The sequence below is a fragment of the Macaca fascicularis genome, chromosome 1 (genome assembly GCF_037993035.2).
Source record: "Macaca fascicularis isolate 582-1 chromosome 1, T2T-MFA8v1.1".
NCBI lineage: Eukaryota > Metazoa > Chordata > Mammalia > Primates > Cercopithecidae > Macaca > Macaca fascicularis.
Window position 1 is genome coordinate 30,746,578 of NC_088375.1, and position 27,090 is coordinate 30,773,667.

General features: G+C 38.6%; 1 long non-coding RNA gene across 1 annotated transcript in view; it reads left to right on the top strand.

Annotated features, from left to right (window-relative positions):
• Positions 1 to 820: 820 nt before the first annotated feature.
• The window catches only part of LOC135968532 (uncharacterized), a 41,112-nt gene continuing 14,842 nt past the window's right edge, over positions 821 to 27,090 (top strand). Inside the window, exon 1 of the long non-coding RNA XR_010583384.1 lies at positions 821 to 1,093. This is a non-coding gene — a long non-coding RNA (uncharacterized lncRNA). The remainder of the gene's footprint in view (positions 1,094 to 27,090) is intronic.

The following is a 27,090-nucleotide window of genomic DNA, read 5'->3' on the forward strand; positions in this document are numbered from 1 at the left end:
AAACCAAGTGTACAATCAATAGACTTTACTTCAGGACCGTTTTTATTATTTATGTTACTCAGTGGAGTCCAGCTGAAAGGTTGAAAACAACCTAATATTTTGGGTAAATTATCTCCCTTAAAACAAAGCCCCTTTGTTAGTGAGTCAGTGGAAAAAACAAAGTAATGCTGAATGGAGTCTTCAGAGGACCAAAACCAAGAGAAAGTGGGAACTCAGAGAAGACAGGCAACATTTGAGTGGATAATGGCACATTTTCTAGAATTGATAAAAGACATTGATTCTCAGATTCAGGAAGCCCCAAACAAACAAGGTAAATAAAAGGAAACCTACATCTAAACACATTGTGCTGAATATGGTCATAAGCACTTAACATGCGTTTCCAAACTTCTTCTGTGTTTTGGGTTTTGTTTTGTTGTTATTGTGGAATGCTACAGGCTCCATGTGCCAGGTGTTCTCAGCCCGGGTCCTGGATGTGGCTTCGGTTCTGCCTGTGCTCTCTTGTGAGACTTGGAAGCTAGAAGTGAGGTAAGGCCATCTTCCTGCTGCAGTTTTTTCCAGCCAGTAAGGTCTGGAGACATCAATGTTTCAAGGAAGTGGCACAGCCGGACTCTGATCCAGTACCTGACAGCCACTGGCATGCGGGACTACAGGCATGTGAGGCAGGTTTTGGTGGCTAGACTCAGCATTCTCCTATTCAGTCACCCACCCTGTGGAGCGTCCTGACTCTAAACCATAACTACAGTAGTGAGTCCTGCATGCAGTAGTGATGACAGCCCTTGACACGCCTCCCGTGTTAAATCTCACCTGCTCTCAGTGTTGTCTCTTTCTCCTCACTCGTAACCTGAGGATGATAATGTAGGCCTCCCATGACCCAGACCTGCAAACCAACTAGAGAAGGAATGGAAAAGATACACACAGAAACTCATCTCTCTCGAATGCACTGGGCTCACTCTGAGGGGCAGCTGCCCACTCCTTCTCTGTCTCTGTCTCAGGCGGAGTTCCCTATTCTGGGTGCCTGGCTTAGAAAGGTTCATGTTCAGCAAGAAATTCAGCAAGAAATTCAGCAAGAAAGCTCTGCAGTGCTGAGCCCAAGGTAATAAGACTTCTGCCACCAAACCCTCTGATAAATTCCCTGTCTTTGTTCAGGGAACCCTGGTAAACAATCAGTCTCTTCTACACTGTTTTTCTTCCTTTTCATTTTAGTTTCTTCTTTGATGAAATTCACAGTCTTGTAAGTGTAATTATAATGCTTGGAATTGCTAATTCCACTTCAACATTTTTTTTCCTTAACAATTTATCGTTTTTGGCTTTTGTGTTATTTAATTTCTGAAAATATTCTTAGGACTTTGAATAGATGTGTCTTCTCTTTCTAAATAAGTGAAATGCTTTATCTTATAATTTTTAATATTAATAGTAAAAGCAATGAAGACTGAATTGACTTCTGAGCATCTCTGTGACCTTATCCCAAAATTTTTCTTTACTATGAATTCTTATTTTTGTTATTCTCTCCAAATATGTTATTTGCTAATTGGCTTACATGTTATTTCTGCAGTTATATTGGAGAGTTTTAAACATTTTCCATATGATGTAGTTGTGATTTATTTAAATTCTTGCATCAATAATAGTTAGAACAATAAATCATTACTTATTATAATCTTTCATTTAATTGCACTGTGACCGAGCAACATAATCTGAAGAATTTCTTATGTTGTTAGTTTATTCAGATTTTATGTCTCATTTTTATGTATGTTTTATAGCTATCAGAAAGAAAATAAATTCTATGTTTTGGGGGTATATACATCTATAAACTGCTATAATTTCTACTTTTTTAAAAGTACTGTGTATTGAGCACATACTCATGACAACTGTTGTACTTGGTGCCTTACATATGTGTCCCCAAATACTTGATAGTAACCGTATTAACCTCAACATATTTGATAGTAAATATTAACCCTGTCTTACAGATGATGAAAGCAAGGCTCAGATTTTTCTTTAATGTTTTAAGTGTTGTAGACTGCTTGTGGCATCTAAAATATCTCACCCTAACTGTATTTCTGTTTTTTCTGAATTTTTGATAATTTTTTCTGTATATTTTGTTTACATATTTATCTGTGCCTAGAGATTCCATATGTTTGTCTTTAAGGTTAATTATGCCTTTTACCAATATAAAATTACTTTCTTTATTCTATTTGTTGAGCTTCATTTTAAAACTTTGGCACCGAAATGATGACTAGGTGGAGGGGATTAAAAGGAGAGGAAGGAATTTGCAGGTATAATCCTCAGTAATTCCTGTTTATTCCATTTATTTTAAGTCATTCCATTTATTGTAAGGTCTCTTGCAGATCTCTAGACTTGGGGCCAGTAGATTGTGAGCTTTACTGTTGACTTACTCAGAATTTTAAAAATGTAGTCCTGGTCTCTACCTATCTTGCAGGCATGTTGTAAGGAGAAAATGAAATAACAAATATTCCTTTTGATTATTTTAAAGACCTATGTAAATTGAGCACAGCATTATTTCTTCACAAGGTTTCCCTCTGGCCTCACCTCTGGCCTCTCCTTTGATGAAGCCTCTGACCTTACTAGGGTTAATATAACTGTTAAGTCTCCTGATTCCTGAACTCAGAATCCTGAGACACTGATCCAAGGAAAATAATTCTATCCATTAAGGAATTTCTAGTCCTTAGCTTTTGCGTTCCCTGAGAGAATGTTAAAGAAGCAAAAGTCTTGTCAATATTCACTGATGTTCTCAGTCAAAAACTTACACAGATACTTGAAGCCAAATAAAATATGTAGATGTCTGAAGCCATGAGTCTCCCAGATATCACTTAAGGTGTATCCTCAAGACAAGATGTCACAATCTAAAACTGCTGTGCAGCAAACTGAAGGAAACTCCCTCCTCAATGAGCCAAATTCCTAGCATAGTCTCTCTCAATTTCAGAATTTCCCATATTTTCCTGTCAATCTCATTCATCCAGGCATTTCCCATTTAGTTAATATGGTTTATTTTCCTTTAAAAATATTATTACTCATTCTTAAGAATCTTCTCTTCTGGCTAAATCATTCTAGCAGGTGATTTATGCGATTGTTTCTCCCTGACACATGCCATTCTGCAACTATTTGTTTGCAATTACAAATCTGCTATGCAGGGAGCAAACGCTATGTTTTCTTCATTTCTGTATCCCCAATTACTAGCTTACTACCCATGCATATGGGTTTGTTGAATTCAGTTTATTGGATTTTCAAAGCACTTTATTTTTAACAAAACATATACCTGTCTTTTATTGCTATATCAAGATGTTAGAAAGGGATGCCTGCCACCTCATCTTACACACAGGAGGGCTTTTGGCTTCTGTGGACAGCTGAGAGAGCTTAATATATGACCATTATAGTTGAAAGACATAGGGCTTTGGTTTGAGGCCTGATGAGAATCCTAATACAAAATGTGGGCTAATGGTCCCGGTGGCTGAAACAGGGCATGTGCTGTTATATTGAGATGGAACAACACTACTGAACTTTGTCAGGGTAAGGGATGGTGATGGGAACCATGTGTAAGAAAGAGCCTTGGGGACTTATCCTATATGGCCACCTAAAGAGGCAGAAGAACCTCAGCAGCAAAAACTTGAAGATGAATATTACATTACCAGGAGCTACAGGAGGCATAAGTGACCATCTACATTAGAGAAGTGTCTGCTAAGGACAAGGAAACTGAAGGCTGAGAGGCCTGATCATAGCTTCCAAAGACCCAGAAAATAGCTTCTTGGAAGATTCTGCTTTAAACATCTGTCATGTTTAAATTGACTTTGTTCACTCAATTCAATTGGTGCTTTTTCTATCCGTTTTATACTCCCTAGTCAGCAAGTCCTGGGGTAAGAAAGAAGATCAGAGTAAGAAGCAACCAACCACATCCCTCCTTCCCACTAGAGGCTTCCAGGCTGAAACAGGCTGATACAGGGAGAGGAGGAGAAGATACGCAACTAAGTCACATTTTGAGATCTGTTTAATAATAATTCTAATTTCATGTTCTCACTTATTTGTGAGATCTAAAAATCAAAACAATTGAACTCATGGAGATAGAGAGTAGAAGCATGGTTACCAGAGGCTGGGAAGGGTAGTGGGGGTTTGAGGCAAAGCTGGAGATGGTTAATGGGTACAAAAAAATAGAAAGAATAAATAAGATCTAGTATTTGATAGCACAACAAGGCGACTATAGTCAGTAATAATTTAACTGTGCATTTTAAAATAACTAAAAGAGTCTAATTGGATTGCTTGTAACACAAAGGATAAATGCTTGAGAGAATGGATACCCCATTTTACATGATGTGATTATTATTCATTGCATGCCTGAATCAGAACATCTCATGCACCCCATAAATACGTACATCTACTATATACCCACAAAATTGAAATAAATAATTTTACAAAATAATTCTAGTTACTAACTTCGCACTGTACTTATTATTTTAAACATCCTAAATAGAAAAGACTTGGGCTCCACTGGAGTTTCCATCTGGGAGTAAGGAAAAATGATCTCCTCTAAATCAACAATAACAGAGTGGAGGGAGATAATGAACTTGTGCTCTGCTTTATATCATGAGTTATACATAACTGATCCCTCTACTACATGATACACTCAATAACCAGTGAGGGATGAGGGGCAAGTGTAAAGTCAAGACCTACAAATATTATCTAGAGCCCACAGAATGTCAGATAGGTATCTGTTGCAAAAATAGAACCTACTCTGGCTAGTTTAAGCAGAAAAAATATATTATGGGATATTAAGTAGCTCAGTGAGCTGGAGAAATAAGCTTATGACTGATTTTCCAAAAACTATTCCCAGAAGAAACTCACTCTGTGACAGTGCTTCCACCATGGACCCCTAAACCAAGCCACTGGCATCTTTACCCAGTCTGTTTTCTCACATGACTCACTCCAAAATTGCAGGTCCACTTGGTGGACTCTAGATAACATGCCAGCACTATTCTAACAAAGGGAACAATCATAAAAGGGGAACAATCATAGGGAAACAATAAAAATATAGAGTACATTTACAAGATGTTGGACAGTCAAAAATGACAGAAGCCCTCAGCTCAAGGTGTATAGTATCTAGTGTGCCCTGCACACTCACTTTTCTTTCTTGTTTTTTATTTTTAACTTTTATTTTAGGTTTGGGGGCACATGTGAAGGTTTGTTACACAGGTAAACTCATGTCACAGGGGTTTGCTTAGATTATTTCATCACCCAGCTATTAAGCTCAGTACTCAATAGTTTTCTTTTCTGCTCCTCTCCCTCCTCCTGCTCTCCACCCTCAAGTAGACCCCAGTGTCTGTTCTTTCCTTCTTTGTGTTCATAATTCTTTTTTTTTTGGGGGGGGGGGCATCTACAGTAATTTTATTGTAACAGAGAAACCAGGCCGCAATAAGCCTACATGATTAGAGCAGATGATGATTCCTTCCAGTAGGTGTAGCCTGAATCCTGCTGGCAGCACATAAAACCTAGAATATCTCTTTCCTGGCACCACCCTGCACCGCTGGACTCACAGCGTGAGATGAGTGACTGCACAACCACATTCAACAAAGCGAGGAGGTCCAACTGGGCAGAGACAACATCCCAACCAGAGAAGATTACACAATCATTCAAGAGGATGCCAAGATAAAGTACAGTTATCTACTCTCCACTATTCTTTGCTGAGAAAGGTGAGGGTATGGTATCAGCAGAAAATTATGTTCTTGGGCCGGGCGCAGTGGCTCACGCCTGTAATCCCAGCACTTTGGGAGGCTGAGGCCGGCAGATCACAAGGTCAGGGGATCAAGACCATCCTGGATAACACAGTGGAACCCTGTCTCTACTTAAAATACAAAAAATTAGCCTGGCGTGGTGGCAGGCACCTGTAGTCCCAGCTACTAGGGAGGCTGAGACAGGAGAATGACGTGAACCCAGGAGGCGGAGCTTGCAGTGAGCAGAGATTGCACCACTGCACTCCAACCTGGGCAACTGAGCAAGACTCCATCTCAAAAAAAAAAAGAAAGAAAGAAAAAAGAAAAAAAAGAAAATTATGTTCTTTATTCTTAAATAAATCCAGACAGGATGGGGTTGATTATCAGTCAAGCAGTAGAATGCAATGAAAATCTGCATTAGTTAAAAATCTTTGCGTGTAAGGAAAAGAACAGCAATGACAAGGGAGAAAAGAGAGCCTTCTCTTTTTCTTAAATAAGACAGGAAACCACATTATTTTCCTTGCTGTAGTGGCAGCAGATTCATTGGTTTTTATAAAACATAATTTCTGCAATGCATTCTGTTGATAAGGTTGCTCCTTGATGGGAGGACAGACACGAGGCCGACTGTTCATGACAGAACTAGGTCTTCTCTCAAATCCTCTAATGTGTGCTATTTCTCATGAGGAAACTGAAACTTCAGTTAAAGCTTCTGAAATATTACAATGGCATAATTGGCAGGTTTTTTGGTTGATGACTTTCTTTCCCATGTAAACTCTTTGAGAAAAGTTGCAGATAAAAGGACAGGGGAGAGTTTGGTTTAGAGCCACAGTGTTCCAGATGCCAGCCACAAATGCCTCTGCCCTGTGTCACTACATGTTCTTTCCCGAGAAACATTCAATCACTGTTACACACTGTGGTTGAAAGAAATGATCCACTCACCACCATCCACCCTTTCTCATCCTCTGTGTGAAGCTCCCAATAGCAGAGGCTGAAGACAGAAAGGTTGTCCCTGTTTCCTCAACCAGGGGCATTACTTGGTGACCTGGTGAGTGGAATGGTCAAGGTAGCCCATGTTGCCAATGGTGACCCCTGCCACAGAGATGTGGCGGTCCTTTGTCATGTAGATGGAGAACTCCTTGGTCAACCACTCCACCTGTTCAGGCTTTAGCTCTATGAAACAAGACATGCCAATTTGGTCATTGGTGTGTTGCCAGTTGTGAGTGGAACCCTTCTTCTTGAGGTTGAAGACCAGCTGAGTCTGCATGCTAATGATGCAGTCGGCCATGACTTTCACTTCTTACAACCATTGTTTTCACAAACCTAGGGTGTTCAGAACAGTAGATGCAATCTGGACCCCATTGAGGGGAGGGTTGGAATACATGGGACTAATCAAGATCTTCAACTGTGACTCTATATAGTGACACTGGTCTGTGTATTTAAGTGCATTTTTGTGTTAGCTGGTAGCTGTCTTTTCTTTCTATATTTAGTGCTCCTTTCAAGATCTCTTGTAACGCAGGTCTTGGCTTTCTGACAGCCAAGTTTCCGTCAGTTGATATGGAACTATTTGTTGCACAAAAATTTTTAAAAGATTTGGCTGACTTTGGCTGAATTTGCTACAACTCCAAAAAGGATCCAGATACACCATGAATTTTACTTACATTTCATTCTATTCTGACATTGGCCGGGCAGATAGGAGTAGGTGACTGTTGATAAGCAAATGTGAGGGAAATGTGAGTTCCCTCACATTTGCTTATCTGAAGAGGATCTTATTTCTCCTTCACTTAGGAAGCTTAGTTTGGCTGGATAAAAAATTCTTGATTGAAGATATTTTTTCTCTATGAATGTTGAATATAAGCCCCCAATCTCTTCTGGCTATAGGGTTTCAACTGAGAGGTCCAGGGTTAGCCTAATGGAGTTCCTTTTTTAAGTGATCTACCTGTTCCCTCTGCCTTTAACATTCTTTCAATTCAGCCTTGGAAAATACTGTAATTATATGCCTTGGGGATAATCTTCTTGGGTAGAATCTTTCAGGAGTTATCTGTATTCCCTGAATTAAATCTTTAGCAAGGTTGGGGAAGTTTTCATGGATGATATCCTAAATTGTGTTTTCCAAGTTTTTTGCTTTCTCCTGCTTCCTTTCAGGGATGCCAGTGATTCATAGATGTGACCTCTTTACATAATATCATAGTTCTCAGAGGTTTTGTTCATTCCTTCTTATTCTTTTTTCTTTATTGTCATCTGACGGTCATATTTCAGAGAATCAGTCTTCTAGCTCTGAGATTCTTTCCTCAGCTTGGTTTTTTTCTGTTGTTAATACCTGTGGTTGCATTGTGAAATTCTTGTATTGTGTTATTCAGCTCTGTCTGACCCATTAGTTTCTTTTTTATACTGGCTATTTCATCTTTCAGCTCCTGTATGGCTTTATGGTGATTGTTATTCTCCTTGGATTGGGCCTTGCTATCCCCCTGAATCTCAATAATCTTTGTTCCAATCCATATTCTGAAATCTATTTCTGTCATTCCAGCCAGTTCAGCCTGGTTAAGAACTCTTGTTGAAGAACCGGTGTGGTTGTTTAGAGGACATATAACATTCTGGCCATTAGAGTTACAGGGATTCTTGCTTTGGTTCTTTCTCATCTCTGCATGTTTATGTTCATTTAACTGCAGTTTACATTGAGTACAGTCAACAGACTTCTTTTTTGGATATCTTCACCAGACTGAGGCTTTGTGTGGGGTCTTTATTTGAAGCTGACTTCTTGTATCTGGTTTCAGAGAGGTTTATGTTAGTGAGGGATTTTTGGTGTTGAAGCTTTGGGGTGTGATTCAACATGTGGCGCTTAGGCTTATTGGTCAGTTGGTAGATTCTTGCTCGGTCTTGTGGCTCTTCTATGGTTCCTCACAGTTGCAGCCATGTTCTCTCTTCACGCTCTGAAAGTGTGGGTTCCTATCCCCGTTGAGTGCTGGCTATAGATTGCAGCTTGGCACTCCTAGGCTGCCCACTGCAGCTCTGGGGCAATCTCAGTGTTTATGTTCCTTCCCCAGCTTGGAGGTAGCAGAGGAAGGGACCTTAGTAGTGGTTGTGGCAAAGGATCTTTTGCTTTTGCCTGGAGGCTCCATCCCAGAGAGATGCAGGTCAGCAATCAGACAGTGCAATCACTCCAGAATGGAAGGTCTGTGCTATGGGTCCAAGCCAGGAGTTCCCTGTCTGGTGATGAGCAGTAGGGGTGTGTGGGACCCATGGTAGATGGGCTGGTCTTTTCTTGGGCTGACTGCAACTTGTTGGAGGTGTGGATAAGACACTTAGAGTCTTTGTTCCTTCATTAGTCCAAGCGGAGCAAGGACTGTGGCAGATGCAGTGACAGAGAAGCTTTCAGTTGCCCCTGGAAGCTCTATCCAGGGAGTTGCCGAATTACTACTGACTCAATAGCTCTAGTGATGGGTGGCTAGAGTTCCAGACCTAGAGTACCTTCCCAGTGAGGAGATATGAAAACGGACACTCATGTAACAGTCTGGCCACTTTTCTGTAGGGCTGCTGGGGTATCCTTAGGGGTCCACTCCAGTCCCTAGTTACCTCAGGTTTTCCAGTACCCAAAGATATCACCAGTGAAGCCTGCAAAACAGCAAAGATGGCAGTCTGACTCTTCCTCTGGGATTTTCACCCCAGGAAGTTATGAACCATGATGCCAGCCTGAATGTACCTGGGGGAGGTGACTGAAGACCCTGGTTGGGAAGTCCAACCCACTGAGGAGGAATGGAATCTGGGGCCTGCTTTAAAAAGCAGTCTGGACACATTTTTGTAGAGTGACTGTGCTGTGCTGTGCTGTAGGTCTGCTTCAGCCCCTGATCACCTCAGACACTCAAAGCCTGAAGGCAGGAATGGTTAAGTCACCAAACAGCAAAGATGGTGGCCTGCCCCTTCCTCTGGGAGCTCTGTCCCAGGGAGGTTGCAAATCTCTGTTGGCCAGAGGACCCCAGTGGGGGTGGCTGGAGATCCTGGTTGGGAGGTACTGCCCAATGAAGAGGAATGGGATCAGGGACCAACTTAAAAAAGCAGTCTGACCACATTTTGCAGAGCAGTTGGGGGATTGCCTCCATCTCTATTGGGGACTACATTGGGACACTGCCTCCACCTCTGGTCGGCTTGGACTCTCTAAAGCCTGAAGGCTGGAGTGGCTAAGTCAGTCTGGGAGTGCTGTTCCAGGGAGATTTCAAATTTCTGTCAGTTGGAGAACAACGGTGGGTGTGACTGGAGGCCCTGGTTGGGAGGTCCCGCCCAGTGAGGAAGAATGGGATCAGGGACCTGCTCTAAAAAGCAGTCTGGCCTGGCTTCTGTTTCTGATAATTACTCTTTAGAGTGTTTCTTGCCTTTCTCCAAAATTTGATGAGGAAAGTCTGAATTTTGTATCTTTTCTTAACTATATGCCTGTTCAGAATTCACAAAGCCTGCAAGTTGCAAGTCTGACTGCCTAGCATTTTCTCTGATTCTGCTACTCAGCCAGACGTCTTAAAGGCAATGATGGCTCACCACATTCATGAAATCTTTTCAGGGAGCTCCAACTCATAATGACTTCTTTTTTAAATACTGTAGCCGTTCAGGTATGTACCATTCATTTTTGCATTTGTAACATCTTATACTATATTATTTGTGATATTATGTGTAAAGGCAGCTAAAATAGAGTGAAGAAAACTCCATCAGGGTTATTTCTCACTGGTTTTCAAGCTTTCACAGTTCTCTGAAGGGTTCTGCAACACCAAAGTGTGAGTAATGAGGACATGTCATAAGTAGTATGTACAACTTGTGATGAAGGTTGTAGATCAATGTCAGTGGCTCTGTGGAGTCTCTGGGGCTGAGGTAAATCCTCATAAACACCTGGATCAGGACTAGCATCAAATGGCCCCCTCTTCTGAAAATCAGTCCCCACTTCCACATATAAGTGTCTTCTAGCATAGTGTTTCCTAACCAGAGGAAATAGTTCTTGTGTGTGTTGGCTTTAGTACCTCTTTTTCGTGGTGTGGGTTTTATGTGTTTTCTTGTCTTTTTATTGAGGCACCTAGCTTGGGGCCTGCCTATTTTGGTTTCCTCACCTGCCCCTGGTCATCATGTGAAAGGAGTGCGACATGTGGCTAGACCTCAACTTTGCCTCTCTGCTGGCCCCGACACCCATGGCCACTGTTTCCCACTGCTTAGCACAGCAGCCTAGTTACTCCAAGCAGAGCAACTCACTTCATCCCTCGATGAAGGCTCCAGGGTGCCCTCCCACTTCTTGTACCTATGGATGTTAGGTTTGGAGGGCCCCCACCCACTCCTACCTCCACAATGATTTTCTCTTGTTTATGATTTTGTTCATAATTTGGAGGCTTGATTACTCTGTAGATTGGCTCTAGTAAGCTTTTTATCCTTCCAATATTTCTCAAAAGTTTGCTTCCACTAATATAGTAACTATCTCAGTTCATTAGGCTAGTGTTTGTTACAAATCAGTAGTCCTCCAATCCTCAGTTTTCATAACACTTTATAATTTACAAAACTCTTTTGATTCTATCATTTAATTCTTACAACAACTTTGTCACAAAACTTTATAAATGAGGATAGCATGATTCATAGAAGTATAGTGACTTTCACAAAGTCACACAGCCATAAATGAAGAGGATGGAGAGATCTGTGTACTTTATACCATCACAGGTAGGTCACAGGATACTCAGCTTTCCCGCACCTCCCAAATGCCCTCTACCCATTGGAACAACTATCCTGCCTACAGAACTTACATTCAAACTCAGTGAATCCTACAACCATGTTGATTGGAACTCCTAATTTAAGCCCATCTCCATGATTAGATTTTCATTCATTTTTAAGAACTCTCCCACCCTAGTACTTTCATTTTTAATACTTTAGTTACAAAGAAATCATCTTTTTCTTACTAATGTCAATCAGTTTCAGCATCTACCTAGAACACTGGGCTAACAAGATTTCTGAAGCTAAATTCGGCATAGTAGAAGAGAATGTCAAAATCAATTAGTAATCTGCCACTATAGGAAAGGGGTTGGTGATGGCCTCTGAGACATTTAAATCTATTCTTTCACCACTCGCGCTGCCTCCATATCTCCTCACCATCACCTCTCTTTTCTGACTGCCAAGTTTCCATCAGTTGATATGGGACTATTTGTTGCAAAACAGTTGTTAAGATTTGACTGACTTTGGCCGAATTTGCTACAACTCCAAAAAAAATCCAGCTACACCATGAATTTTACTTACATTTCATTCTATTCTGACATTGGCCAGGCAGCTAGGAGTAGGTGACTGTTGATAAAAGTCCATCAATATGTATATCTTCAGTAATTTTTAAACAGGCACAAATAAAATTTTATATATAATTTCCAGAAATGCAGTTTCTCTGGTCCTTAGTCCCAAGTCTCCTTTTCAGAATTATAGAAGTCCATCTGAGTGACTTACAAGAAGAAAGGTTAGGAAGTACTCCGTCCTTTATTCAGGGATAGAACACAATGTCAGGAAAATTAAGAGTTAATTTGTCCAACCCTTGAAACTTAGCTACTTTATTTATCAGTCTTTGAGGGTGGGTATTTTATTCCTTGGCCAAATCACAAAAATTAATGGAAGATAACTGGGTAAGGTGATGCCTATGTTAATTATCTTGATTGTGGCACTCATTTCACAAAACATCATGATGTATACCTTGAATACATACAATTATTATTTTTCAATTATAACTCCATAAAACTGGGGAGACATTCTAGTTAAAAGAGTGACAGAAAATTTATTTGCAATAAGCAAGCAAATGTTCACACAGGAAAACAAAATTGAATATATTTCTGTGTATATATACTTATATATACACATATATAAAGAGAATATATATGTGTGTGTGTATCCATATACATATACAGAGCTCCTAAAATGAGGCACTTGAAACTAGATAGACATTAGAGAAAATGTTAAAGCTATTTTGAATTTTTGTGTTTTGTAGTTTGAATGTTATAATTGACAAAATATAAGATAGCATTCTTCTAAGCAGCACCACATTTTCTTATACCACCAATAAATAAACTATATTGCTAATTTTAACAAAAAAGAATTAATGGAAATCCCAGGTCCTCAGCTTTGAGTAACAATTTTTTATGTTACTTGCCTTAGACTCTCAAAATCAAGTAAATTGTGAATAGTGTAACTCACTCTTGGCCAAGAAATATTTCAAGCCAAGTTTCGGCCTCTCCCTGGGCACAGACACTAAGACAAGCTAACTTTTGGCAAATCATTTCTTCATAAAAGGAACAAAGAACGTCAAAGTGTGAGTAACAATAAAAACCGGGGAGAGAAAAGTTAAGCTTGCGCAAAGAGTTGACTATATCATTATAGCATCTGACACATGGCAACACACTCCTCCAAGCTCATTACTCAACCTTAAAAGAACCCAATTGACTCCTTGGGATCTGCTTATTTAAATTAGAGATGGTGTTTTCTCTGAAGAAATACTCATCCTTAATTGAATTTTCCTCTAAGCCATGGCGTGTGGGAGGTGGTAAGGAGGAGGAGAAAGAGTGAGGAGTGCATATTGACAAAGGCTCCCAGACAAAAGTGGAAGGCTGCTGTCTTCATTTATTTCTCTGGAACTGGAGGCTGTGTCATGCAATATCAGGAGAACTAAAAGGACCACCTAGTTATTTCATAGGAGTTATGCTCTGCCCATTTTTCTAGGTAAAATAGCCCAATTAGAAGCAGATAATTAAGATAAATACATCATTTTTACTTTGGTGTGAATTTATCCGTCCACCCATCCATCCATCCATCCATTCATTCTCCAGTCACCACACATGTACAGACTGGCTGAAGGTGCCAGAATTCCTGTTAAATATTAGGGATAAAAACTGTAGACAGAAGACAGCTCTTGCCCTCACTTAATCTAAGACCTAGTGAATGAAACATACAAGTGATTTAGCAATTAAAATTGATACCAGACAAAACAGAAAGGTCAAGATGTTTTATGGGAATACATACAGTAGCAATCCAGTCTTGGAGTTAAAAGGAAACTGTCCTGGAATAAGTGATCATTGAATCTAGAAAAAAAAGAGTAGACATTGTAAAAGGAAAGAAATAAAATATTTCAAGCAGAGAGAACCCAGTGCAGCAAGTTTAAAAAAGTGAATGTAATTTATTCTGCTTGAGATGCAGGGCTTTGAGGGTAGAGGGCAAAAATAGGTAGGCTTTGTAGAAGATGAGGCTCAAGAGACACGGAGCAACCAGATCATAAATCTATCAGCAAAACTTATAAATATTGTGTCACTGTGTCACTGTGAGAAATGGAAATCATCAAAACAACTATTTAAATAAGATAGAAGATTATTTTTCTCTCATGTAAAATTTTGGGACTAAGGAAGAATTTCCCCTTTGCCCTCTTAAAAGTCACTGAAAATCACTAACAAGGGGCAGCTTAATGAGGTAAAAGGCATACAAATTTATTAACATGTACGTGGGAGCCTTCAGCATGAAGACACACTCCCCACTCATCAGATCATACCTTATTGGTCCAATTATATTTCTACACAGCCGTCTATCTGAATCCTTCTTGGCCTCTCTGAGCAGCATTTCTTCCTTCTGGGTATGCGGCAGGGCCCTCTCTGGAACAGGGGTCTCGTGACCTACGGCCAAACAAGGTAGGTCAGATAATCTCTTCATGGTCAGTTTTTACAAAGAAATGTGGAGTGAAACTGAGAGTAATAATTTTGGGTTTTGTGACTGGCTTTGGGAAAAGAGGGTTATAGTTTCTATGACCCCACCTTGGGGAAAAGGGGATTCTAGTGTCTCTGGTTATCCTCAGGGGAGAATGAGCCTGAGAAGAGGCAGGAAAAGGTCAGAAAAAAACTTTTGCTTCTGAGGCTGTTTCTGAGGCCTTCATTTTGTGGCATTTTCCAAACTTTCGGAGTCCCAACAAAAACAAGACCAGGAGTAGGCAGTCGAAACTACCTCCGTGATGAAAGAACCATCAGAGATCCCAACTTATTCTAGCTTTCAGCTCTGCCATCTTTAGTGCAGGAGTTCTTGCCATAAGATCATTTCAAGCTCTTAAAATGGCCACTTCAGCTTTAGGCACTATTTCTGCTAGGCAGGGAGATGGAATAAGAGAAAAAGAGGTTACGGTGCCCCTGAGTTAGACTCTTTTACAGAGCTTTTATAGATGCCACTCTCTACTTCATCTGCTTATACTTTGACTTAGATCTCCTTGGCCAGATTGTAGAACATCTCCTTGGCCAGAATAACCATTCCAACTGTAAGGGATGCTAGCAAATATAGTTTCTTAGCTGAGCACAATTGCTCTCTCTAACTAAATAAGACTTCTGTTAGTAAGGATGAAAGAAAAAAGATATTAAGAGCAACTAATGGTCTTTGCTATGCCACACCATATTAACCTTGTTCAGAGATCAGTGGGTTATCATCCAAGAGTTTCAAGCTAAGAAGTGACATGGTCAAATGTGTATTTTCAAAAGCACCTGATGAATGTGGGACAGATATAGGATTGGAGAGGGCACGACTGGTGACAAGGGGACCTGTTAGGTGTACATCAAATAAGTCTAGGAAATAGGTGATAGTGGCCAAAAAGTGTGATTTGATAAAGATTGAAGGTGAGATCCAGAGGAAACCAGGAGTGTAAAGGAATAAACTGTACAATCCTATTGGCACCAAAGATGAATATTACCCTCCTTACCATTTTATCTGATATGGCTCATTCCCATCTCAGTCCCATTCTTCTAGGCAAAACAAATCAACATTGAATTTAACTCAGCTTCTTGGATGTCACTCTGCAATTGGGTTTATCAGGGTGCTCATCCTATGATTTTTTAATGTTATAAATTTATTCTTATTAGACATGCACATCTAATTATAAAATATTATGTGTATTCAGAAGTAGAATTTCCTGAATCCCATTGTTTTAATGAAATATTTAATGCAGACAAAATAATACATACTGTATATGTATATGTTATGGAACATAATAATGAAACTAACACTCATTATCCACTGCCCAACCTAAGAATCAGAGTATTAGCAACATTTCCTTATCTATCATCCCAAGAGAGTCAAAATACCCACACTTTTCTGTTACCTATCACCACGCTTTTTATAGACACACAGACAAAGAAAAGTGACAGGAATATGAGACCTCGATGGCCTCATATTTTTCCCAGTGCCATGACTTACCCTAAAACCTTAACAATAATAACTAGGAAACAACAAGTGCTTGAGAGGATGTGGAGAAACAGGAACACTTTTACACTGTTGGTGGGACTGTAAACTAGTTCAACCATTGTGGAAAACAATGTGGCAATTCCTCAAGGATCTAGAACTTAGAAATATCATTTGACCCAGCCATCCCATTACTGGGGATATACCCAAAGGATTATAAATCATGCTGCTATAAAGACACATGCACAAGTATGTTTATTGCAGCACTATTCACAATAGCAAAGACTTGGAATCAACCCAAACGTCCATCAGTGACAGACTGGATTAAGAAAATGTGGCACATATACACCATGGAATACTATGCAGCCATCAAAAAGGATGAGTTCGTGTCCTTTGTAGGGACATGGATACAGCTGGAAACCATCATTCTCAGCAAACTGTCGCAAGAACAGAAAACCAAACAGCACATGTTTTCACTCATAGGTGGGAGTTGAACAATGAGATCACTTGGACACAGGAAGGAGAACATCACACACCGGGGCCTATTGTGGGGAGGGGTGGGGGGAGGGATAGCATTAGGAGATATACCTAATGTAAATAACGAGTTAATGGGTGTGGCACACCAACATGGCACATGTATACATATGTAACAAACCTGCACGTTGTGCACATGTACCCTAGAACTTAAAGTATAATAATAATAATAACTAATACATAGTGTTTACCAGGTAGATGTCAGGAACCTTCTAAATGCTTTATGAATGATCATGCATCAATTAAAGATGGGTGTACATTCTGAGAAATGTGTCTTCAGGCAATTTACTGGGTAAGGCACTTATCATGAATAGAGCTCGCAGGACTGGAAGTTGTTCTTGATGAGTCAGTGAGTGGTGAGTGAATGTGAAGGCCTAGGACATTATTGTACACTCCTGTAGACTTTTTAAACACTGTATATTAGGTTACACTAAGTTTATTTAAAATATGTTTCTTTCTTATACAATAAATTAACTTTAGCTTACTATAACTTTTTTACTTGATAAGCATTTTAATATCTTTACCTTTTATATTTTTAATAACACCTTAAAACACAAACACATTGCACAGCTATACAAAATGTTTTCTTTCCTTATATTCTTATTCTATACGCTTTTTTCTATTTTTACAATTTCTGATTTTTTTTACTTGTTAAACTTTTTAAAAATTAAAAACTAGGATACGCACATTAGCCTAGGCCTTCATAGGGTCAGGATCATCAATATCACTTGTCTTCTATCTCCACATTTTGCCCCACTGGAAGGTCTTCAGAGGCAATAGCACACATGGAGCTGTCATCTCCTGACAGTGCCTTCTAAAATACCTCCTGAAGGCCCTGCCTGAGGCTGTTTTACAGTTAACTTTTTTTAAATAAGTAGAAGGAGTATAGTTTAAAATAATGATAAAAATAAATACTGTAGTAAATACACAAACCAGTAACATAGTAGTTGATTATCATTATCAAATATCACATGCTGTTCATAATATACAGTATATACTGTACTTTTTATACCGCTGGCAGCAACCTAGGTTGGTTTATACCAGCATCACCTCAGTCAGGTGAGAAATGTGTTATACTACAATATTACAATGGCTATGACTTCACTTGGCAACAGAAATTTTTCAGCTCCCTTATAATCTTAGGGACTACTGTTGTACATGCAGTCTGTCATTGACCAAACTGTTATGCAGTGCATAACTGTAGATGAAATAATTTAATCCACTGAATGATTCTTTGAAGTGAATACTATTATCCTCATTCCTGTTTTACAGATGAACATACTGAGTCATAGAGTGGTTTAGTATCTTGCCCAAAGTATCTTGCACAGCTAGTGAATGGTATCTTGCACAGCTAGTGAATTTAAACACAGGTCATATGGCTCCAGGATCTATTCCTAGTCACTATTATATATTATTGCCCTTAGAACTGTGCCGACAATGGTGATGTTAGTGGTAACTCTCCCCCTAAATATGGCTATTTCTCTAGTAGAATATTAGATTCAGGAGAAATATTAGAGATTTACTGACAGATTTACCTATTCCATAGATTAAGAACTTTTTGAAAACAAGAATTGGGATGACAAACTATAAATCTAAGGCCAAGGGTTTTGAGATGTGTGGCAGACTTTATGCTGGAACCCAAGGGTCTTGCCTGAAGTATATAGCTAATTTCTAGTACACCAGACTTAAGGTAAACCTTAACTGCTGACTTGCAAATAAAACATATGCAGTAAACTATACCAGACAAGTCAGTGGCAAAGTTTTCATTTCTCTTTTTGATCATTGCTGCGTGGAGATCTAGAGAACCATATGTTTGTAAAAACTTCAACGAGTCATTTTGAATGTTTTGAGTAGAGAAGTAGAGTCCCAGATCCCTTTTGGATTGTGTTGAATCAGGTTATAGGTACAGCATAGGCTCCATGAGAATTGGTTGCTATCATCAAAACCATTATGCTATGATTTTAGAGAAGGGATAGGCCATAGGAAAATAATTGACTTAAAGATTACACTTCCATTTGGATGTAAAGCTTTGTTTCAATGATTTCATTAAACATTAGGCTTCTGAAGAGCAGAGTTTATAATGCTGCCATATTTCCTGACTTAACCTGTACAATGGTATTAGAAAGTATAAAAAAGAAGACACTCAGTTACAGAAAAACATAATATTGTAATAATATTGAACATAATAACAGGTCTTACCATTGATGCAATGCTTACATTTGACTAGTTGTGTTTTTATTACAAATACAAAAAATAATTATCCTTCATTGGAAATAATTATCCTTCATTGGTAGGCATCAGTCTCAACAAAGATAGGAGTCAGACTAACAGTTTTATGAGTTTAAAGTCATTTCTACAAATGCAGCATGTGAAGAAAAGAAAAAGATAGATTTATGGTCTGATTTATTGATGCTCTGGAATTATAAACTTGGCTCTGTGAGTGGTTCTATATATATCTGATTTCATATTTTTACCAACTATACTAGTTAACCAATCCTAGCTACTATAAAAGAAAAATTCCAAGATCTCAGTGACTTAAAGTATTGGAAATTTATTGCTTATGTAGACCAAACAGGTGTTTCTGATTAGCAAGAAAAGAGGAGAAAGAGTGTCTATTCCATGCAGTTGGTTAAAGCATTTGCCTCTAGGCAAATGAAGGTTTCCATTGTCCTAGAGGTCAACATACAGCCAGTAGAGAGGACACAGAGGACAACAGGTGGGTGGGCCTTGACTAACACTGTATTAGTTAGAAGTCTGTCAAATAGCCTTTCCTAACTACCAGGAAGGCTGGGAGTTCCAGAAAAAAGAAGAAACAATTCTGGTTATTAGCTAATAGTCTCTGTTGTTGTAAACCTTAGTTTTCTCATCTGCAAAAGTAGTAAGTCCATCTTTTAAATTAATCATTCTTAAGTCTGCAGAATGCTCTTTTTCCTTCTATTTTTCTAACTTTACTAAGGTATAATTGACAGATATAAATTTCATACATTCAAGGCGTACAACATGATGTTTTGCTATACATATACATTATGAAATTGTGACAGGCCACGTCCCCATGACCTGTTTCAGGTCCCTGAATACAGGTCCCCATGACAACTGTTTCAGTACTGACTGTGTGGTTAAGTTAAATATTAAAAGCTAAAAAAGCCCGTGCCCTTATGCAAAGGCTGGAATGTAACAAAAGCCCACCAAGAGGTTTGCCTAGGCCTTTCCTGGGCTTTAACACATAACAAAATAATGAAGGAATTCTTAACAGGACCCATTTAGAATTAAACAAGTTTTATTATGGGTGTGAAGAAACTCCCCAGGCCTCCACAGCCAAGTTAATTGGAGGTCTGAAGGAACGCCCCGAATCTCCGCGATTTAGCAGGAGACAAGGGCAATCCCCCCAGAACCTGGACCCATTTAGATTAAAATATACTGAGGCTCCAGAGGAAGGTTTTCAGGACTCAGACCTTAGTTATAGATTAAAAGAAGCTCATCACTTACGTCTTTAGGTGAATGCACACTTACACGTAGATGTGTACCTTAGAAGGTATATAAGCTCTGGAAAACTTTGTAATTTTGAGTTGGTCTGGTGATCATTTCCAGCCCTTCTCCCTGTAACCTGTTACAGAAATAAAAACTCTCTTCCTCCCCAGTTCATCTGCATCTCATTATTGGGCCATGAGAAATAGCAGCCCAACCCGCAGTTTGGTCCAGGAACAAAATGATTTCCACAATCAAGCTAATTAACTTACGCATTGCCTCACCTTTTTGTGGTGAGAATTCTTAATATATACTCTCCTAGCGAATTTCAAGTACATAATACATTATTATTAACTCCAGTCACCATGCTGTGCATTAGGTCTCTGAAAATCATTCATCTTTTAACAGCAAGTACGTACCCTTTAACCAATATCTCAATCTCCCCTTTTATCCCAACCCACCCCATCTAATCCCTGGTACCCCTCCTATTCTCTGTTTCTGTGAGTTTGATATTTTTAAATTCCACATATAAGTGAGATCATGTAGTATTTGGTTTTTTATGTCTGGCTTATTCTGCTTAATATAACGTCCTCTGGTTTCAACTACGCTGTCACAGATGGCGGGATTTTCTTCTTTTTTAAGGCTGAATAATATTCAATTTTGTATATCTACCACAATTTCTTTGTGCATTCATCTATCAACAGACATTGAGGTCGTTTCCATGTTTCAGCTATTGTGAATAATACTTCAATGACCATGGGAGGGGAGATATCTCTTCAAGAGAGTGATTTTATTTCCTTTGGGTATATACTCAGTAATGAAATTGCTGAATCATATGGTAGTTTTGTTTTTAATTACCTGAGGAAACTTCATACTGTTTTCCATAATGGCTGTGCCAATTTAAATTCCCACCAACAATGTATAAGCCATCTCCTTTCTTCACATCCTTGCCAACACTCGTATCTTTTGAACTGCATAACAGCCACCCTAACAGATGTGAGGTGACATCTCATTGTAGTTTTGATTTACATTTCCTTAATGATTAATGATGTCAAGCACTTTTTTATAGACCAGTTCGCTAGTCTATAAAACATTCCTTAGGAAAATGTTTGTTCAGGTCCTTTCCCCATTTTTTAATTGGGTTATTTGATTTTTTTGCTATTGAGCTGTATGAGATAGTTATATATTTTGGATATTACCTTCTTATCAGATATATGATTTACAAATATTTTCCATTCCTAGGGTTGTTTTATAATTTTATTGATTTTTTTCTTTTCTGTGCAGAAACTTTTCATTTAGTATAGTACCACTTGTTTATTTTCACTTTTCTTCCCTGTGCTATTGGTGTCTTATACAAAAAAATATCATTAGGAAAAACAATGGCATAGAAGTTTTTCCCTGCATTTTCTTCTTATAGTTTTACAATTTCAGATCTTATGTTTAAATCCTTAATCCATTTTGAGTCTATTGTTGTAAGAACTGTTTCCTCTTTTTGCATATGGATATCCAGTTTTCCCAACACCATGTATTGAAGAGATTATCCTTTCCTCATTATATATTCCAGGCATACTTTGACAACTAGCCTCTGTCAAAGATTAGTTGACCACATGTATGTGGATTTATTTCTGGGCTTTCTATTTGGTTCCATTGGTTTATGTGTTCATTTTTAATCCAGTACTATATTGTTTTGAGTACTAGAGGTGTGTGATATAATTTTAAATTAAAAGAGTGTGATGCCTCCAGCTTTGTTCTTATTGCTCCAGATTGCTTTAGCTATTTGGGGTCCTTTGTGGTTCCATATAAATTTTAGGATTATTTTTTATGTTTCTGTGAAAATTCCACTGGAATTTTGGTAGGGATTGCATTGAATCTGTAGAGCACTTGGGGTAGCACAGATATTCTGACAATATTGATTCCGCAGATCCACAAACATGGGATATCTTTCCATTTATTTATGTTTTCTTCAGTGCTTTTTTTTTTTTTTTTTGAGACAGAGTCTAATTCCATCTCCCAGGCTGGAGTGCAGTGGCACGATCTTGGCTCACTGCAACCTTTGCCTCCGGGTTCAAGCAATTCTCCTGCCTCAACCTCCTGAGTAGCTGGGATTACAGGCACCCACCGCCACACCCAGCTAATTTTTGTATTTTTAGTAGAGATAAGGATTCCTAAGTATTTTTTTGATGGTATTATAAATAGGACCATTTTCTTAATTTCTTTTTCTGATACTTTCTCCTTGGTGTAGAGAAACACACATTTTTGTATATTTGTTTTGTATCCTGCAACTTTACTAAATTCATTTATCTATTAGTTCTAATAGTTTTTTGGTGGAGTCTTTAGAGTTTTTTATATATAAGATTATGTCTTCTCCAAGCAGAGACAATTACTTTCCAATTTGAATTCCTTTTCTTTTTTTTGCTTTTGCCTAGTTGCTCTAGCTACAATTTCTAGTACTATGTTGAATACAAATGGTGAAAGTGAACATACTTGTCTAGCTCTTGTCCTTAGAGAAAAATCTCAACTTTTCGTTGTTCAGTATAATGTTAGCTGTAAGCTTGTCATATGTGATCTTGATTATGTTAAGGTACGTTCTTTGTATACCTCATTTGTTGAGTGTTTTTATCATGAAAGGATGTTGAATTTTGTCAAGTGCTTTTTCTTCATCTGCTAAGATGATTATATGGTTTTTGGCCTTCATTCTGTTAATGTGGTATATCATATTTTTAAATTTGTGCATGTTGAACCATCCTTGAATCTCTGGGATAAATCCCACTTGATCATTGTGTATGATCTTTTTAATGTGCTGTTGAATTCAGTGTGCTGGTATTTTATTGAGGATTTTTACATCTATGTTCATTAGGGTTATTGGCTTGTAATTTTCTTTTCTTGTAGTCTTTTGATGTTGGCCTCATAAAATGAGTTTGAAAGTGTTCTCTCTTCTTCAGTTTTCTTTATGAGCTTGAGAAACATTGGTATTAGTTCTTCTTTAAATGTTTTGTATAATTTAGTATTGATGCCATCTCATCTTGGACTTTTCTTTGACAGAGGACTTTTTTTTTATTACTGATTTAATCTCCTTACTCATTATTCTGTTTGGATTTTCTTTTTTTTTTTTAAATTAATTTATTATTATTATACTTTAAGTTGTAGGGTACATGTGCATAACGTGCAGGTTTGTTACATATGTATACTTGTGCCATGTTGGTGTGCTGCACCCATCAACTCATCATTTACATCAGGTATAACTCCCAATGCAATCCCTCCCCACTCCCCCCTCCCCATGATAGGCCCCTGTGTGTGATGTTCCCCTTCCTGAGTCCAAGTGATCTTATTGTTCAGTTCCCACCTAAGAGTGAGAACATGCAGTGTTTGGTTTTCTGTTCTTGTGATAGTTTGCTAAGAATGATGGTTTCCAGCTGCATCCATGTCCCTACAAAGGACGCAAACGAATTCTTTTTGATGGCTGCATAGAATTCCATGGTGTATATGTGCCACATTTTCTTAATCCAATCTGTCACTGATGGACATTTGGGTTGATTCCAAGTCTTTGCTATTGTGAATAGTGCTGCAATAAACATACGTGTGCATGTGTCTTTATAGCAGCATAATTTATAATCCTTTGGGTATATACCCAGTAATGGGATGGCTGGGTCATATGGGACGTCTAGTTCTAGATCCTTGAGGAATCGCCATACTGTTTTCCATAATGGTTGAACTAGTTTACAATCCCACCAACAGTGTAAAAGTGTTCCTATTTCTCCACATCCTCTCCAGCACCTGTTGTTTCCTGACTCTTTAATGATCGCCATTCTAACTGGTGTGAGATGGTATCTCATTGTGGTTTTGATTTGCATTTCTCTGATGGCCAGTGATGATGAGCATTTTTTCATGTGTCTGTTGGCTGTATGAATGTCTTCTTTTGAGAAATGTCTGTTCATATCCTTTGCCCACTTTTTGATGGGGTTGTTTGTTTTTTGCTTGTAAATTTGTTTGAGTTCTTTGTAGGTTCTGGATATTAGCCCTTTGTCAGATGAGTAGATTGCAAAAATTTTCTCCCATTCTGTAGGTTGCCTGTTCACTCTGATGGTAGTTTCTTTTGCTGTGCAGAAGCTCTTTAATTTAATGAGATCCCATTTGTCAATTTTGGCTTTTGCTGCCGTTGCTTTTGGTGTTTTAGACATGAAGTCTTTGCCCATGCCTATGTCCTGAATGGTACTACCTAGGTTTTCCTCTAGGATTTTTATGGTATTAGGTCTAACATTTAAGTCTCTAATCCATCTTGAATTAATTTTCGTATAAGGAGTAAGGAAAGGATCCAGTTTCAGCTTTCTACTTATGGCTAGCCAATTTTCCCAGCACCATTTATTAAATAGGGAATCCTTTCCCCATTTCTTGTTTCTCTCAGGTTTGTCAAAGATCAGATGGCTGTAGATGTGTGGTATTATTTCTGAGGACTCTGTTCTGTTCCATTGGTCTATATCTCTGTTTTGGTACCAGTACCATGCTGTTTTGGTTACTGTAGCCTTGTAGTATAGTTTGAAGTCAGGTAGCGTGATGCCTCCAGCTTTGTTCTTTTGACTTAGGATTGTCTTGGAGATGCGGGCTCTTTTTTGGTTCCATATGAACTTTAAAGCAGTTTTTTCCAATTCTGTGAAGAAACTCATTGGTAGCTTGATGGGGATGGCATTGAATCTATAAATTACCTTGGGCAGTATGGCCATTTTCACGATATTGATTCTTCCTATCCATGAGCATGGTATGTTCTTCCATTTGTTTGTGTCCTCTTTGATTTCACTGAGCAGTGGTTTGTAGTTGTCCTTGAAGAGGTCCTTTACATCCCTTGTAAGTTGGATTCCTAGGTATTTGATTCTCTTTGAAGCAATTGTGAATGGAAGTTCATTCCTGATTTGGCTCTCTGTTTGTCTGTTACTGGTGTATAAGAATGCTTGTGATTTTTGCACATTAATTTTGTATCCTGAGACTTTGCTGAAGTTGCTTATCAGCTTAAGGAGATTTTGGGCTGAGACAATGGGGTTTTCTAAATATACAATCATGTCATCTGCAAACAGGGACAGTTGGACTTCTTCTTTTCCTAACTGAATACCCTTGATTTCTTTCTCTTGCCTAATTGCCCTAGCCAGAACTTCCAACACTATGTTGAATAGGAGTGGTGAGAGAGGGCATCCCTGTCTTGTCCCAGTTTTCAAAGGGAATGCTTCCAGTTTTTTCCCATTCAGTATTATATTGGCTGTGGGTTTGTCATGAATAGCTCTTATTATTTTGAGGTACGTTCCATCAATACCGAATTTATTGAGCGTTTTTAGCATGAAGGGCTGTTGAATTTTGTCAAAAGCCTTTTCTGCATCTATTGAGATAATCATGTGGTTCTTGTCTTTGCTTCTGTTTATATGCTGGATTATGTTTATTGATTTGCGAATGTTGAACCAGCCTTGCATCCCAGGGATGAAGCCCACTTGATCATGGTGGATAAGCTTTTCCATGTGTTGCTGAATCTGGTTTGCCAGTATTTTATTGAGGATTTTTGCATCGATGTTCATCAGGGATATTGGTCTAAAATTCTCTTTTTTTGTTGTGTCTCTGCCAGGCTTTGGTATCAGGATGATGTTGGCCTCATAAAATGAGTTAGGGAGGATTCCCTCTTTTTCTATTGATTGGAATAGTTTCAGAAGGAATGGTACCAACTCCTCCTTGTACCTCTGGTAGAATTCAGCTGTGAATCCATCTGGTCCTGGACTTTTTTTGGTTAGTAGGCTATTAATTTTGCCTCAATTTCAGAGCCTGCTATTGGTCTATTCAGGGATTCAACTTCTTCCTGGTTAGTCTTGGAAGAATGTAAGTGTCCAGGAAAATATCCATTTCTTCTAGATTTTCCAGTTTATTTGCGTAGAGGTGTTTATAGTATTCTCTGATGGTAGTTTGTATTTCTGTGGGGTCAGTGGTGATATCCCCTTTATCATTTTTAATTGCGTCGATTTGATTCTTCTCTCTTTTCTTCATTAGTCTTGCTAGTAGTCTGTCAATTTTGTTGATCTTTTCAAAAGACCAACTCCTGGATTCATTGATTTTTTGGAGAGTTTTTTGTGTCTCTATCTCCTTCAGTTCTGCTCTGATCTTAGTTATTTCTAGCCTTCTGCTAGCTTTCGAATGTGTTTGCTCTTGCTTCTCTAGTTCTTTTAATTGTGATGTTAGAGTGTCAATTTTAGATCTTTCCTGCTTTCTCTTGTGGGCATTTAGTGCTATAAATTTCCCTCTACACACTGCTTTAAATGTGTCCCAGAGATTCTGGTATGTTGTATCTTTGTTCTCATTGGTTTCAAAGAACATCTTTATTTCTGCCTTCATTTCGTTATGTACCCAGTAGTCATTCAGGAGCAGGTTGTTCAGTTTCCATGTGTTTGAGCGGTTTTGATTGAGTTTCTTAGTCCTGAGTTCTAGTTTGATTGCACTGTGGTCTGAGAGACAGTTTGTTATAATTTCTGTTCTTGTACATTTGCTGAGGAGTGCTTTACTTCCAATTACGTGGTCAATTTTGGAGTAAGTACGATGTGGTGCTGAGAAGAATGTATATTCTGTTGATTTGGGGTGGAGAGTTCTATAGATGTCTATTAGGTCTGCTTGCTGCAGAGATGAGTTCAATTCCTGGATATCCTTGTTAACTTTCTGTCTCGTTGATCTGTCTAATGTTGACAGTGGAGTGTTGAAGTCTCCCATTATTATTGTATGGGAGTCTAAGTCTCTTTGTAAGTCTCTAAGGACTTGCTTGATGAATCTGGGTGCTCCTGTATTGTGTGCATATATATTTAGGATAGTTAGCTCTTCCTGTTGAATTGATCCCTTTACCATTATGTAATGGCTTTCTTTGTCTCTTTTGATCTTTGACGGTTTAAAGTCTGTTTTATCAGAGACTAGTATTGCAACCCCTGCTTTTTTTTGTTCTCCATTTGCTTGGTAAATCTTCCTCCATCCCTTTATTTTGAGCCTATGTATGTCTCTGCGTGTGAGATGGGTCTCCTGAATACAGCAGACTGATGGGTCTTGACTCTTTATCCAGTTTGCCAGTCTGTGTCTTTTAATTGGAGCATTTAGTCCATTTACATTTAAGGTTAAGATTGTTATGTGTGAACTTGATCTTGCCATTATGATATTAACTGGTTATTTTGCTCGTTAG